Raw genomic sequence first — 16,493 nt, 5'->3', positions numbered from 1 at the left:
GTTTGGACTACTGCTTTGTGCTTGGCACTCAATGATTTTAAAAGTGGACTAATATGGACAGAAGGCAGGCTGACACCCCAAAATCATGGTTAATATGGCCTGGTACGTGCTTTTTAGCAGGCAGTAGGGAATGTTTGGACTACAGCTTTGTGCAGGGCACTCAATTATTTTTTAAGTGGACTAATATGGACAGAAGGCAGGCTGACACCCCAAAATAGTGGTTAAAATGGCCTGGTGCATGCTTTGTAGCAGGCAGTAGGAAATGTTTGGACTACTGCTTTGTGCAGGGCACTCAATGATTTTAAAAGTGGACTAATATGGACAGAAGGCAGGCTGACACCCCAAAATAGTGGTTAAAATGGCCTGGTGCATGCTTTGTAGCAGGCAGTAGGAAATGTTTGGACTACTGCTTTGTGTAGGGCACCAAATGCCTTTTTAAGTGGACTAATGTGGACAGCAGAAGCCAGGCTCTGACCCCTAAAACAGCAGGGAAAATAGACAGGTGCTAAAAAAAAAAAAGGCAGCACAAAATGCTACTTCTGTGTGTGCTGGAAAAATATTGCTTTACCTCTGACAAGAGCTGTTTTACGATGGACACTGGAAGAACACTTTATCCTCTCCCTACCTAATACACAATCTCTCCCTCCCTGTACTCTGACTTTGTTGTGTGTCTTCAGCTCTGAAAAGAGCTATTTTTTGGCGGTATTAAGGAGCTAGTGAGCAGCTCCTTTAAACTGTCCCTGCTCGAGTATCTCTCCCTCCCTACTCTAGTCTGAACTAGTATACACTGCAGGTAGCCCTTAAGAGGGCTTTTGCTTTATCTAGAGGCCTAAACACTCTCCCTAGCAGCTCAGCGATCTATCTATGCTTATAGAATGCAGGCTCCAGACGCAATGTGCACAAAATGGTGGCCGCAGGGCTTAAATAGATCCTATGACGCTGGGCGGCCAGCCAATCACAGTAATGCCACAACAAAGATGTCTGCAGCATTACTGTGATTGGTTAAGCAGCCCAGCATGTTTAGTGGCTGCAAGGAAGGCGCCAAAACTGCAGGGCGGGACATCCGAATATAGCGAGGCGAGTACACAAATACTCGCAGAATAGCGAGTAACCCGAATACCGTACTATCCGTGCGAATAGTAACGAATACACTCGCTCATCACTACTTTTGACCAAACTTGCGCATGTTCTTAGTTAGCAAACTAATCTACGCAGAAACAATAGGATCAGGCAATTGAAATTCAACTGCCACTTTTTTATCTCTCTCAACATCTTCCATTTGACAGCATCAAAAGGACCCAAATACAGATTGGATGGTCACATGTTCCAAAATCAATGTGCAAATATAAATGTAAGGCCACGGCCCCACTATCAGTATTTGGTCAGTATTCGGTCAGTATTTTTTCTCAGAAGCGGGAGCAAAAACCAGTTGTGGAACAATCAGAGAAAAGGTATAATAGAAACAAGTCACCTATTCTGCATTTATCACCAACTCCTGGTTTTGGCTCCCACTCCTGAGAAAAAATACTGACCAAATACTGATAGTGGGGCCAAGGCCTTACATGTATCACCAACTTTTGGCTTGTTTCACACATAGTTGAGTTTTTCTTTGCACTTTTTCTAAAATCATGAATTTTTTACAATTATTTTCTTTTGTTTGTGCACTTTTTATGCATTTCTTTGCTAAAAAAAAATGCAGCTTTTGAATAAAAAATAAATAAAAATAATTAAACAGGGACCCCAAAATGGCAAAAGTGTAGAAAAATGGCAAACAAAAATTTGTATAGTATACTTTTTGTATAGTGTTGCTCATATTTTCTAAATGCCGTACAGCCAACAGCGCTTTTTTTTCTGCAAAAAATGCCAAACGTAATGTTAGTTTCTAGGTAGAAATTGGAAAATGTAAAAATTGTTTTGGTCATGTCCAAAAAAATTATGTTCTCAAAGGATTGTGGCATATTGTGACATTAGGAGCTGAGGAATGTGTATATGAGGCAGGCTCGCACTGCCCACCTACTGTGGAACCAATCTCCCCCTTTGCCTCTTTGTAGATCCTTGGCTACTCCCCTTCTGGGGGTGCGGTTAGCCTAGCAGCCCTGTCTGTACTACACAATGCTACATCTGCACCCATTCATTTCCATGCTGCTCACTACATCTCTTACTTCTTTGCTTCTGCTCAAAGCCCTGGGACAATACAGCATTTTCCTATTGCATCTGACTGAGCTGTGGTTTTCTGTGACTGTCAGGTCCAGACTATTTGTTCTCTGAGCTGGAGAGAGCGGTAAGGATTATTTATAACATGACTTCTGTACTGAATGTATATGGCTTATACGTGGTTTCACATAGCTTGTTAGTGCATAGCTCTGGGCCTCTCTTGTAGTAATTGTCCATGCAATATGACCGATGATGAGCCATCTAATGATAATTAGTGCATTTATTCCACAACGACAATGAGATGAGAAATGTTTTACATTATGGGAAAATGGATTGGACTTGTATAAACCCATGTATGGATTGTTGATCCGGTCAATACTTACATATCTTTGGCTATCTAGAGTCGAAAACTGGCAAATCCACTAGTGGTTTTAGTAATCTGAAAGACAGTGTCAGTTATCATATTTTAGCCATCTGCCAAATCAAATGAAAGAACGATACAGATTATACCATTATTATGGACACCTTATCAATTTTCATTCATAACGCCTAGTCACAGATCGATGCAGAAATCTACTTTATTAATCAGCACCGTCATCTCAACTATAATACAACCAGATAGCTTACAAATGGCAAGTTTTTCACCAGTCATCTACCCCGATTACTTATATATGACCAGCTTCTTCGCTGTCCCCCAACATGACAGTCACCAATGTCACCCAACAGCTCCTATTGGCTATAATGAGTTCATTGGGTTTCCATCAAAGTGTCAGTCATTTATTGTCCATCATATAATGTACTAGTTAAAATTTAGAAAATAATCATCAGGCCTTGTGCACACGATTGTATTTTCAGTCTGAGTGCTATCCGTTAAAAAAACGGATTGCACTCGGACCAATGTTATTCAATGGGGCAGTGCAAATTAATGATTTTTTTCACTGACCAAATTTGCGTGTGGAAAAAAAAAATCGCAGCATAAGACTATGGGTACAAGAAAAAAATTGAATGCCACCTGATTTTTACGGATACAGGATACATTGCAGTTCTGTAATGTGGGTAAATGGTTAAAAGCTACTGTAAAAAAGCGAACTGCACACGGATGAGAACTGAAAAAAAATATCGTCCCACTTTTCTTGATGAAACTGAATGATTTTTTATATTGTCGTGTGAACCTACCCTTACTGCAAATATGGAAAGCCTGCTAAACACTTTTCGTTGAGCCTCTGCAAATATAATGAACCAACAGGTCTGCTTGCACTTCCAAGGTATTTTTCTTGCACATATGTAGACTAGACACTTAATTATACCAGATGGGCTATTACACCGTCATTTTTTTATGCAGTATGAAGCATTTCACTGATGTTTTAATTTCTGGTTGGGGAAATGGGAGTTTTCCTCACATTGGACATATTTGGATTCTAATTAACAATTCCACTTCCCTGCTGTGAATTGTGTTATCTGTCATCATGATTGTTACAGTTCACTAAAATAGCTGCAGATCAGAGAAAGGGGATCTAGGGCATACTGTTCAGCAGAATCCACCATCACCAATTAGATGTACAGTACAGACCAAAAGTTTGGACACACCTTCTCATTTAAAGATTTTTCTGTATTTTCATGACTTTGAAAATTGTACATTCACACTGAAGGCATCAAAACTATGAATTAACACATGTGGAATTATATACTTAACAAAAAAGTGTGAAACAACTGAAAATATGTCTTATATTCTAAGTTCTTCAAAGTAGCCACCTTTTGCTTTGATGATTGCTTTGCACACTCTTGGCATTCTCTTGATGAGCTTCAAGAGGTAGTCACCGGAAATGGTTTTCACTTCAGAGGTGTGCCCTGTCAGGTTTAATAAGTGGGATTTCTTGCCTTATAAATGGGGTTGGGACCATCAGTTGTGTTGTGCAGAAGTCAGGTGGATACACAGCTGATAGTCCAACTGAATAGACTGTTAGAATTTGTATTATGGCAAGAAAAAAGCAGCTATGTAAAGAAAAACGAGTGGCAATCATTACTTTAAGAAATGAAGGTCAGTCAGTCCGAAAAATTGGGCAAACTTTGAAAGTGACCCCAAGTGCAGTTGCAAAAACCATCAAGCGCTACAAAGAAACTGGCTCACATGAGGACCGCCCCAGGAAAGAAAGACCAAGAGTCACCTCTGCTTCTGAGGATAAGTTTATCTGAGTCACCAGCCTCAGAAATCGCAGGTTAACAGCAGCTCAGATTAGAGACCAGGTCAATGCCACACAGAGTTCTAGCAGCAGACACCTCTCTACAACAACTGTTAAGAGGAGACTTTGTGCGGCAGGCCTTCATGGTAAAATAGCTGCTAGGAAACCACTGCTAAGGACAGCCAACAAGCAGAAGAGACTTGTTTGGGCTAAAGAGCACAAGGAATGGACATTAGACCAGTGGAAATCTGTGCTTTGGTCTGATGAGTCCAAATTTGAGATCTTTGGTTCCAACCACTGTGTCTTTGTGCGACGCAGAAAAGGTGAACGGATGGACTCTACATGCCTGGTTCCCACCGTGAAGCATGGAGGAGGAGGTGTTATGGTGTGGGGGTGCTTTGCTGGTGACACTGTTGGGGATTTATTCAAAATTGAAGGCATACTGAATCAGCATGGCTACCACAGCATCTTGCAGCGGCATGCTATTCCATCCGGTTTGCGTTTAGTTGGACCATCATTTATTTTTCAACAGGACAATGACCCCAAACACACCTCCAGGCTGTGTAAGGGCTATTTGACCAAATAGGAGAGTGATGGGGTGCTACGCCAGATGACCTGGCCTCCATATTCACCAGACCTGAACGCAATCGAGATGGTTTGGGGTGAGCTGGACCGCAGAGTGAAGGCAAAAGGGCCAACAAGTGCTAAGCATCTCTGGGAACTCCTTCAAGATTGTTGGAAGACCATTTCTGGTGACTACTTCTTGAAGCTCATCAAGAGAATGCCAAGAGTGTGCAAAGCCGTCATCAAAGCAAAATGTGACTACTTTGAAGAACCTAGAATATAAGACATATTTTCAGTTGTTTCACACTTTTTTGTTAAGTATATAATTCCACATGTGTTAATTCATAGTTTTGATGCCTTCAGTGTGAATGTACAATTTTCATAGTCATGAAAATACAGAAAAATCTTTAAATGAGAAGGTGTGTCCAAACTTTTGGTCTGTACTGTATGTTGGTCAAACAATAATTTCCCAACTTCCCCATGCACAGAAACACTATAAAGCCACCATACATATTAGACTAATGTTGGCAGGACACAGTGATATCGTCTGGTTCGACCGACAGTTTAATTTTTATGGGACCTCGGACAATTGACTGTTAGGGGAATTAAGGATCCTGCATTTCCGATGTTAGACTGCAGATCCTTCTGTTCTCTAGAGATACCACATACCTGGGTGTGGCTTTCTGCTAGAAAACACAGGACCACTCTGCTGAAAGAGTGAACCTTTGTATGGAAGAACCAGCCAAGATGGCTTCCTAATGTGTGTGGCTGCCTTTAGAGAGACCCGCTGCCCGAATATTGCGGCAATGGCTTATCTCCTTGCCAAGCAAGAGGATCAGCAACTAAATTCCAATCGCCTTATAAACCCCCAATATAATGTTAGGAGACAGTCGGAAGACCGCCATACAAAATCAGTGGTATTGGGCTTACTGTTAACTAATTGTCTTAAGGCCTTTATATTGTAAGTCTGTCTCCAGTAAGAAGCTGAGATGTCGCTATATCCTTCTATTTGACATGACGTCTGTGCTAATGACGCGCCCAGGGGATGGGGACGACTCGGTACCCGGGCCTTTTACGTTGCTTAGGATGTCACGGCATTCGGCTCCGTGGCCCGTACCCTGGGGTCACTCTTGATGAAGGGGATTGGAACTTGAATAGAAAATAAAAATAAAGTAAATAGTTTGTGACGCCACCTGTTGTACCTGGTAAGGATTACCAGCGCTGCTGCAGACCTCCGGGGGGTGATGGGATGGCAGCTGGGATGTTTCTGCTCCCTACAGGCGGAGCGGGCCCCCGGGGCAGTGTGGAGTTTGATGGTGGGTGGTGCTGGGACTTGTGGTGCAGAGGGAGAAATGGCGCAGCTGAAATAATTGACGGAGGCAGTGCAGTCATCCGAGTTTTTACTCACAGTTCTTATGTAAGTTCCACAGGTGCACTGTATGGGTGTCAGCCTCCCACGTCGCGCTGCGTTCACCAGACCGGGGGTTCAGCTCTTCCTCAGATGTGTCAGGAGTGCTTGACGGAACCCCGCTTTCCTTATGTTCCTTGCTAGACCGACTTCTCACGCTGGGTCTCCTCCCTCCTGCCCTGCGCTTCCCCACTCACAGTCCCGATCGGGTGCTCTGAAGTCCCTCTGGGCAACCTGGAGTTCCCGGACCTACTTGACCCTCACGGTGACTAAGATGAGGCTGTGGCAACTGCATCATAAAAGTCAGAAGCCTCCAGTTTTTCCAGCCGAGACCTGGAGTAACACGGCTGGTCCAGGGGCCGGTTCCCTTCTTGCGGCCTGATCCCTCTGACACCTGGCAGATTCGGGGCGTACGGGTGCCGTCCTGCACTCACCGTACCCCCTGGGATCCCTTCTGTAGAACAGAGCCTTCCTCCTCTGCTCCCTTCCTGGGCCTCCATCACTAGGCCCCACTTGTGGAGCAGAGCTCCTAATGAGACTCTGCTCCCCTCCTTACTGCTCACTCACTTACTGAAAATACTGTTCTGACCTGCCACACTAAGATGGCTTCCCTTTATATACCTCCTAATATGGTGCTCCCCTACTCTACTTCCTCCACCCACACCCACTGCTGGTTCCAGTACCTTTGGTTCCCCCCACTCCAGCCAGGGACAGGGATCAGCAGGAAACACAGTGCATCTTGCCCTTTCAGCCGGCCTGGAGCAGTGTAGTGTTGAATGCGGGTATTGGGATTCCGGGCAGCACTCCCTCCTTACCTGAGAGAAGGAGACACCACACCTCTGGGTGAGGTACAGTACCTCTGTGGCAACTGAACCCTCAGGGGCGCCACACTAATGTGTAGAGTGGTCCAAATACGAACACTCAATTCAGAACATTGTACCTCGCCACTATATGCCTTTATAAAACTGGTTTCATTTTATGTAAGAGGTCATTGAGTGTTCTCATGTACCAGATCTTAACTGCTACACTTGCCACCATAATACTATAACTATACCCCCGCTCTTTATAAAAATAGACTATTGTTGTGTCAATGTCAATTGTGTCTGCACAACTTTTTTGTCAATGGATTGCTGCTGGATTAATTCTAAAGGATGTTTACTGGACATGTGAATTTAGCGTTAAAGGGGTATGCTCAAGTTTGAAAGTTGCCCTCTATTGTTAGGCTAAGAAATAACTTCTCAATAGCCGGGGACCTGACCACTGGCACCCCCACCGATCCCAATTACCAGAGCTTTGAAAAGCCCTATATGAATAGAGCAGGGGGTTGATCGTATGATCGCTCTGCCACTCCATGCATTCCCAATGAGACCACTGGAGATAGCCGAGCGCTTCACTCTGCTGGTCTTTTGCACTCCTATAAAAAGGAATGGAGCCTCAGTGCACATTATCAACCTCTGCTCCATTCTTGGTATCAGTGCAAGTCCTTGTGGTTGGATCCCCAGTCATTGGGACATTATCCCCTATCCACAGAAGAGGTGCTAACTCTCAAACTCGAGAATACTCCTTTAAAAATAATTTCACCCTACAAACGTGTGTTTTTGTTTGTCAGGTGATTGGCAGCCTGTTTACACTAGCCTGTTATCGATAAAAAAACATTCCCAGGAATCGTTGTCACCGATAATCAGCCAATGTAAATGCACCTTTACATTCTTATCAGCAGATGCTAGAATTCCAAGTCTCCTATTATCATTATGCTAGAAATCATTCATTTCCCATAAAAAGGATTCAGATGTCAGTGTCTCGCTATGGTTTTGTAAAGGCTCCCATTGCAGGAGAGTCTTTGACTTGGACAAACGACCATCAGATTCCCTAAACAAAATATAGTAGAGGGTGATATTGTAAACAGCAAACTGTTAGTCATCAGGTGCAATTTAAAATGAGCAAAAATATGTAAATTCCAAAGATATACTGATAGGGGATTTAGATTGTGAGCCCCATTGTGGACAGTGATGATTGATGATGTCTGTACAGCGCTGTGGAATTACTTGCGCTGTTTAAGTGAATAAAATAAAATAAATGTGCATCTCAGTCTTTAATTGCCAAGAAGACCAAGTCCAAGAGGCCACAACTCCTTTAGCAACAAAGGTGCTATTGGATACGTGATCTTAGAGGTTCAGTAATTTACATGTGTACTTTGACAGCAATTTAATCTCTCTGGGTTTCAAGTCAAAAGGGTGGTAATTTCTAGCAACTGGCAGCTGTGCATGTCTACACCCTGAAATGAAAATCTATCAGCCATGGAGTGATAACACACACTGGACTTAAAGCAAACCTGTTAGGATATTGCTAAGTAAACTACAGGCAGTGTTATGTTGGCGCTGTTGCACTGATTAATATGATACCTGAGGTGAAGAAATCTGTCTAGTGGTTCTTGTGTAATCTGTGTTTGCAGTTTTGAGTTAATAATAAGTCCGTGCTCAGGTGCGGGACTGTAGGCAGAGTCTTATCCTGGTACTCTAGGCCAGATCAGCAAGAAAAGATCTGCCCACAGGCCGCCCCTATCTGTCTCTCTCTGTCTGGGTGTCTCTATGATGTGCAACATGCTCATGCCGCTTTGGGGCGGCCTGTGGGCAGGTCTTTTCTTGCTGATTTGGCCAAGAGAACCAGCAAAGACTCTGCCTACAGTCCTGCCCTGGAGCATGGGCATATCATCAACTCAAAACTGCAAACATTGATTACACAAGAGCCACAAGACGGATTTCTTCACCTCAGGTATCAAATTAATCAGTGCAGCAGCCCTAACATGACAATGCCTGTAGTTTACTTAGCAAAATCCTGCTGACAGGTTTACTTTAAAGAGAACTTGCAATCAGAAATGTATACCCTAAATAAAGGCATGTATATAAAGATGCTTAAATGCTGAGTAAATCTTCACCTTTTGGCACAGGTGTGTCAGATGAGACAGACAGTCGCTCTGCATCTGGCTGCAGAAGGTCACTGCATTTGGCATTGTAGACATCTTCTTAAATCCTTCTCACTTTTGCACCCAGCGGCAACCTTCCTCCTGCTCTGACTGAAACACTCTGGCCTGGGTGTTTATAAACTCTCAGTCTGCTGCTGGGAGTCGCCGGTGATATTCACATTTTTCCCTTGTGAAGGATTGGAGCTTTTGCAGTCAGCTCGCTTCCTCTCTGGTGCCCTTGGAGGACGTTTGGTGTTATTTCTCTGGTGTCTGCTCAAGCTAAGTTTTCCCCCTTTGTTTGTCTCTCTTGTTGTCTTTAGTTTAGTGGTGACTGACCAGTGCTCACCCCCCTCCCTATCAAGGGCCTAGCTCTAGGGATATACAGGGTTTATGTTTCCTGCTCGGCGATTGGTGTGGAACCAATATAAGGACTGTAGGGTAGGCAAGGTGTTATTAGATCAGCTTAGGGGTCTCCACTCCCCCTTTCCCTAGTGTCTGGGCTTCCTTCCCTTCGTCCCTTCGTGTTGCACTTAGTCTTTCTCACGGTTTGTCCTGACAGCAAAGGTGGTGCTAGAGATCAAAACTGAGAAAATTTCTGTGTTTGACAGTGGACCTGGAGTCAGCATGGTTGATGCTGCGTATGTGAGAACTCATGGGCTTGCTTGCTGTACTTTAGCTAAGCCCATTACCATCTTCGCCATTGACTCGGCGCCACTTGCACAGAGAGCTCTGACTCAGATTGTACATGGTGTAAAACTGAGGGTGGGGTCGGTCCATTGTGAGATGATTCCTTGCTATGTCCTGGACGGTCTTGCCACTCCAATTGTTTTGGGTCTACCCTGGTTGGTGAAACATAATCCATTGGTGGATTGGCAATCCAGGGAGATCATTGAGTGGGGAGATTACTGCCATGACAATTGTTTAAATATTTCCCTTTCTACGGTCTCTACATTTTGTCTGGTTTTGAGGACCTTTTTTTCTGAGAGGGGGTGTTAGGATTTGCCAACAAGTGCTAAGTATCTCTGGGAACTCCTTCAAGATTGTTGGAAGACCATTTCTGGTGACTACCTCTTGAAGCTCAAGAGAATGCCAAGAGTGTGCAAATCAGTCATCAAAGCAAAAGGTGGCTACTTTGAAGAGCCTAGAATATAAGACATATTTTCAGTTGTTTCACACTTTTTTGTTAAGTATATAATTCCACATGTGTTAATTCATAGTTTTGATGCCTTCAGTGTGAATGTACAATTTTCATAGTCATGAAAATACAGAAAAATCTTTAAATGAGAAGGTGTGTCCAAACTTTTGGTCTGTACTGTAGTTGGATGCCGCCCTGCAGGCTTTTCTTCCCTAAAGAGCTGTTTTGCCTCGGCACCTATACTCAGTCAACCCAATGTTTCCCAATCCTTTATTGTGGAAGTTGATGCGTCGGAGGTGGGAGTTGGGGCTGTGTTGTCTCAGGGTCTGTCCCCTGGTAAATGGCATCCATGTGCTTTCTTTTCTAAGAAATTTTCTTTGGCTGAGAGAAATTATCACGTGGGTAATAGGGAGCTTTTGGTGATTAAACTGGTGTTCGAAGAATGGCGACATTGGTTGGAAGGGGCTGTCCATCCTATTACTGGTATTACTGACCATAAGAACCTGTCATATCTTCAATCAGCTAAACGTCTCAGCTCTAGACAAGCTAGATGGTCTATGTTTTTTACTAGGTTCCAATTTTGTTGTCACTTTCCGTCCAGGGGTCAAAAATGTCAAGGCTGATGCTTTGTTCCGGAGCTTCCCTGGTGGTGATGACCATGAGAACCCTGCCCCGATTTTGCAGAAGGGGTTAGTCATTTCGGCATTGTACCCTGATCTGGAGGGTGAGGTGTTGGAGGCTCAAGGGGACACCCTGCCTCCTGCCCTTCAGGAAGGTTATTTGTACCATCTAATCTGCCCCACAAAGTAATTAGGGAACATCACAAATCTGTGCTTTCTGATCATCCAGGTGGTAAGGCAACTGCGGATCTCCTTTCTTGTTGTTTTTGGTGGCCGGGGTTGCATCAGGATGTGGTTCAACACGTATTTGCTTGTAGTATTTGTGCGCGTTCTAAAGTGTCGCATACCCGTCCGTCTGGTATTCTTCTTCCGCTATCTATTCCTAGCAGGCCATGAACACACTTGTCCATGGATTTTATTACTGATCTACCGGTATCTGCAGGTAAAACTTTGGTTTTGATGGTTGTAGATATGTTCAGTAAAATGGTTCACTTCATCGCATTACCTGCACTTCCGAATGCCAAAACTCTTGCTCAGGTGTTTATAAATGAGATTGTGAAGCTTCACAGTGTTCCCTTCGATGTGATGTCAGATCGGGGGACCCAGTTTGTTTCCAAGTTCTAGAAAGCATTCTGTTCTCGAATGGGGCTGCAGCTGTCTGTTTCCTCTACCTTTCATCCTCAAATGGACAGACCGAGCTGTAATAATTAACTCTATATGTTTGAAAATTAATGGAAAGCCTCCAATATTAAATGGAACTTTACATGCTGGATAATACTAATTACTGCAGATATAGGGTTAATCTGCAGGAAAATTATGTTAGAAAGGTGCCTGGCTGCCATACTGAAAGCACTGCTCCTGGAAGAAAATTAACTTTATTCCTCCTGGGAGCTCCTGGCTCACCATATCTGCATTTTTCACCCACTCCTGGTTTTGGCTTACAAATACTGATGTAAAATACAGACCAAATACTGATAGTGTGACCGTAATTTTATTATCTCTTACATTCACAGCACACATAGAGAAGAAGAGATCTTGGTTTCCTAACTTTCTGTAGCACTGTAAATCAGACACTGGGGTGAGAGAACAGACTTATTGGAAACACTTATTGATGACTCTCTCTGTAAAGGCTCGTGCACATGACCAATTTTTCCACATACTTGAAAAACAGACCGATTATTTTGATCAGAGTGGCTTCAGTTTTCCTCATACATGGAGAGAAAAATAAAAGTTTCTCTACATTGTCCTTTCTGTCAGTCCATGAAAATCCGAGTGCGATCCAATTTTTTTCAAGGACCCATAGACTTCCATTGCCGATTTTGATCCGACCTCTCGCGAACCTCTCAATCCAAGGAAGAAAATTGAATATGTACACAGCTCCATAGAATATCATAGGTGCGAGTGCTATCCGTGAAAACCACAGATAGCATTGGTACAAGAAAGTCGGTCGTGTGCACGAGCCCTAATTCAGAGAGAGTGATTAGTGCAGGAGGAAGGGGGAGTAGTTGAAAAAGTAAAGTAAGACAATTCTATCTATTAAGATGTTTTACAAAATTTCTTCTCTTCTCTTTTACTATTGAATTTCAGAATTATTTTTTTAGTGATAGTTACTTTTTAGTGCTTGAACATAATTACTAGACAGTGTGGGCCCTTTATATTTTAGACGCTACAACACTACGTCTTGTTTGCTCTATTGTGTTTTTGCACTACCTTTACTTTGTATGAAACTGTTTTTTTTTTTAGCTTGTACAATGTTATGATATACTGGCGGGCATCTATGTACAGTGTTGTCACTTACAGTAGGGAAAATAAGTATTTGATACACTGTCGATTTCGCAAGTTTTCCCACCTACTATGAATAGAGAAGTGTGTAATTTTTATCATAGGTACACTTCAACTGTGAGAGACAGAATCTAAAAACAAACAGAAAATCATATTGTATAATTTTTAACTAATTATATTGCATTTTATTGCATGAAATAAGCAAGCAAGAATTCTGTCTCTAATAGACCTGTTAGTTTTTCTTTAAGAAGCCCTCCACTCATTACCTGTATTAATTGCACCTGGCTGAACTTGTTACCTGTATAAATTACACCTATCCACACACTCAATCAATCACACTACAACCCCTCCATCATGGCCAAGACCAAAGAGCTGCCTAAGGACACCAGGGACAAAATTGTAGACCTGCACAAGGCTGGGATGGGCTACAGGAAAATAGGTAAGCAGCTTGGTTAGAAGGCAACAACTGTTGGCACAATTATTAGAAAATGGAAGAAACACAAGATAACTGTCAATCTTCCTCGGTCTGGGGCTCCATGCAAGATATCAACTCGTGGAATAAGGATGATTCTGAGAAAGCTCAAGAATGAGCCCAGAACTACATGGGAGGACCTGGTCAATGACCTGGAGATAGCTGAGACCACAGTCTCAAACATTACCATTAGGCCACAGCCCCATTATCAGTATTTAGTCAGTATTCGGTCAGTATTTTTTCTCATGAGTGGGAGCCAAAACCAGGAGTAGGTGATAATTACAGAATTGGTGCACTTGTTTCTATTATAACTTTTCTCTGATTGTTCCTCACCTGGTTTTGGGTCTCACTCCCAATGAAAAATACTGACCGAATACTGACCAAATACTGACAGTGAGGCCGTGGTCTTAGTAACACACTATGCTGTCATGGATTAAAATCCTGCAAGGCATGCAAGGTTTCCCTGCGCATGCCAGCACTTGTTCAGGCCTGTTTGAAGTTTGCTAATGACCATCTGGATGATCCAGAGGAGGCATGGGAGAAGGTAAAGTGGTCAGATGAAACCAAAATAGAACTTTTTGGTATCAACTCCACTCGCCATATTTGGAGGAAGAAGATGGATGAGTACAACCCCAAGAACACCGTCCCAGCTGTAAAGCATGGTGGGGGAAATATCATACTTTGGGGGTGCTTTTCTGCAAAGGGGAAAGAATGACTGCACCATATTGTAGGGAGGATAGATGGGGTCATGTATCGTGAGATTTTGGTCAACAACCTCCTTCCCTCAGTAAGAGCACAGAAGATGGCTCTGTAATAAGCATTTCAACGTCCTTGAGCAGCCTAGTCAGTTTCCAGACCTGAACCCAATAGAAAATCTTTGGAGGGAGCTGAAACTCAATGTCGCCCAGCGACAGCCACGAAACCTGAAAGATCTGGAGAAGATCTGTATGGAGGAGTGGGCCAAAATCCCTGCTGCAGTGTGTGAAAACTTGCTCAAGAACTACAAGAAATGTAAGACCTCTGTAATTTCAAATATTAAGTTCTGTTTTTTCTATTGTATCAAATACTTATTTCATGCAATAAAATGCAAATTAATCATAAAAAAATCATACAATGTGATTTTATGGATTTATTTTAAGATTCTGTCTCTCACAGTTGAGGTGTACCTACAATAAAAATTACAGACCTCTCCATTCTTTGTAGGTGGGAAAACTTGCAAAATCAGCAGTGTATCAAATACTTATTTTCCCCACTGTATGTACTTATATCCGTGTGCATGACCAACTCACTTAGCTGAATACTACACATACTCCAGGTGATGTTTATGCTATGGTTGTCAGTGTAATATACTGTGAGCACTAATGAATACATGTCATTATCATATATACATTATTAACCCCTTCACCCAAAAAACTGTTTTCGCCTTCCTGACCAGGCAAAATGTCACAATGTCACTTTATGAGTTAATAACTCTGGAACACTTCAACGGATCCCAGTGATTCTGAGATTGGTTTTTCGTGACACAGTGTACTTCATGTTAGTGGTAAATTTTGGTCAATATGATTTGCGTTTATTTGTGAAAATATCGAAAATTTGACACAAAAATGACAAGTGTTCATGGAGTAATATCTTTATTGGCTAACCAGAAAAAATATACATTTGCAAGCTTTCAGAGCACAGAAGCTCCTTCTTCAGGCTGGTTAGCCAATAAAGGTATCACTCTGAGAATACTTTTGTCATTTTTTGGGCATAAAAATATTGACATAAATTTTTCTAGCTAACACGGTCCCACAATATAAATTTGTATTATACATCATGAAAATTTGACACAAAATGTGAAAATTTTCGCAATTTTTGAAACTTTGAATTTTTACACCCTTAAGGCCACATTCACACCTTCAATGTTTGTTCCGTATTTTACCTCAGGATTTATAAGCCAAAACCAGGAGTGGAATAATCAGAGGAAAAGTATAATAGAAACACGTGAACCACTTCTACATTTTTCACCCACTCCTGATTTTGGTTTACAAATACTGATGTAAAATACTGAACAAATACTGAATGTGTGAACGTGGCCTAAATCAGATAGTTATACCACACTAAATAGTTAATAAATAACATTTACCACATATCTACTTTACGTCATTATCATTTTTTAAACACAATTTTTTTAGGAAGTTAGAAAGATTGAAAGTTAATCAGCAATTTTTCATTTTTCCAACAAAATTTACAAAACCTATTTTTTAAGGGACCACATCACATTTGATAGTGACTTTGAGGGACCTATGTGACAGAAAATGCCCTAAGTGACTCCATTTTAAAAACTGCACCCTTCAAAGTGCTCAAAACCACATTCAAGAAGCTTATTAACCCTTTAGGTGCTTCACAGGAATTAAAGTAATGTGGAAGGAAAAAAAATAAAAATTTAAATTTTTCTCACAAAAAGGTTGCTTTAGTCACATTTTTTTCATTTTCGCAACGGTAACAGGAGAAATTGAACTGTACAATCTGTTGAGAAATTTCTCCCGAGTACACCGATACCCTATATATGGTGGAAAATTACTGTTTGGGCAAATTAGCTGGAATAGATAGCAAATGCCATGTCGCGTTTGCAGAGCCCCTCATGTGCCTAAACAGTGGTAACCCCCCACAAATTATCCCATTTTGGAAAACTAAAACTTCACCCCTCAAGTAATTTGTCTAGCACCTCAAACAAGCAGGTGCTTCACAGAATTTTATAACGTTGAGCCATGAAAATACGTATTTCCGCAAGAATGTTGCTTTAGCCCCAAATTTTTCATTTCCACAAGGGTAACTGAAGAAAATGGACTATACAATTTGTTGTGCAATTTCTTCTATGTACACCGATACCCCATATGTGGTAGAAAACTACTGTTTGGGCGCACGACAGGGCTCCAAAGGAAAGGTGCACCATTTGACTTTTGTAGAGAAAAATTGGAATAGATAGTGGACGCCATGTCGTGTTTGCGGAGTCCCTGATGTGCCTTAAAAGTGGAAATCCCATAAATGTGACCTCATTTTGAAACTACACCCGTCAAGGAAGTTATCTAGAAGTGTGGTGAGCACCTTGAACCCACAGGTGATAAACAGAATTTTATAATGTTGAGCCGTGAAAAGAATAAATAAATATTTCCAGCAAATATGTTGCTTTAGCCCCAAATTTTTCATTTTAACAAGGAGAAAATGGACTGTACA

The 16,493-nt window shown here is 42.1% G+C and overlaps 1 protein-coding gene across 1 annotated transcript in view; it reads left to right on the top strand.

Annotated features, from left to right (window-relative positions):
* Positions 1-2,065: 2,065 nt before the first annotated feature.
* Positions 2,066-16,493, top strand: part of ENTPD3 (ectonucleoside triphosphate diphosphohydrolase 3) — an 88,984-nt gene continuing 74,556 nt past the window's right edge. The window contains exon 1 of the mRNA XM_073678055.1: positions 2,066-2,281. The gene's annotated coding sequence lies outside the window, so the exon portion shown is untranslated. The remainder of the gene's footprint in view (positions 2,282-16,493) is intronic.

The sequence above is a fragment of the Phyllobates terribilis genome, unplaced genomic scaffold, assembly GCF_046119375.1.
Source record: "Phyllobates terribilis strain yellow unplaced genomic scaffold, ASM4611937v1 Scaffold_4__5_contigs__length_816908805, whole genome shotgun sequence".
Classification (NCBI taxonomy): domain Eukaryota; kingdom Metazoa; phylum Chordata; class Amphibia; order Anura; family Dendrobatidae; genus Phyllobates; species Phyllobates terribilis.
This window is presented reverse-complemented; position numbering and strand designations above follow the sequence as displayed.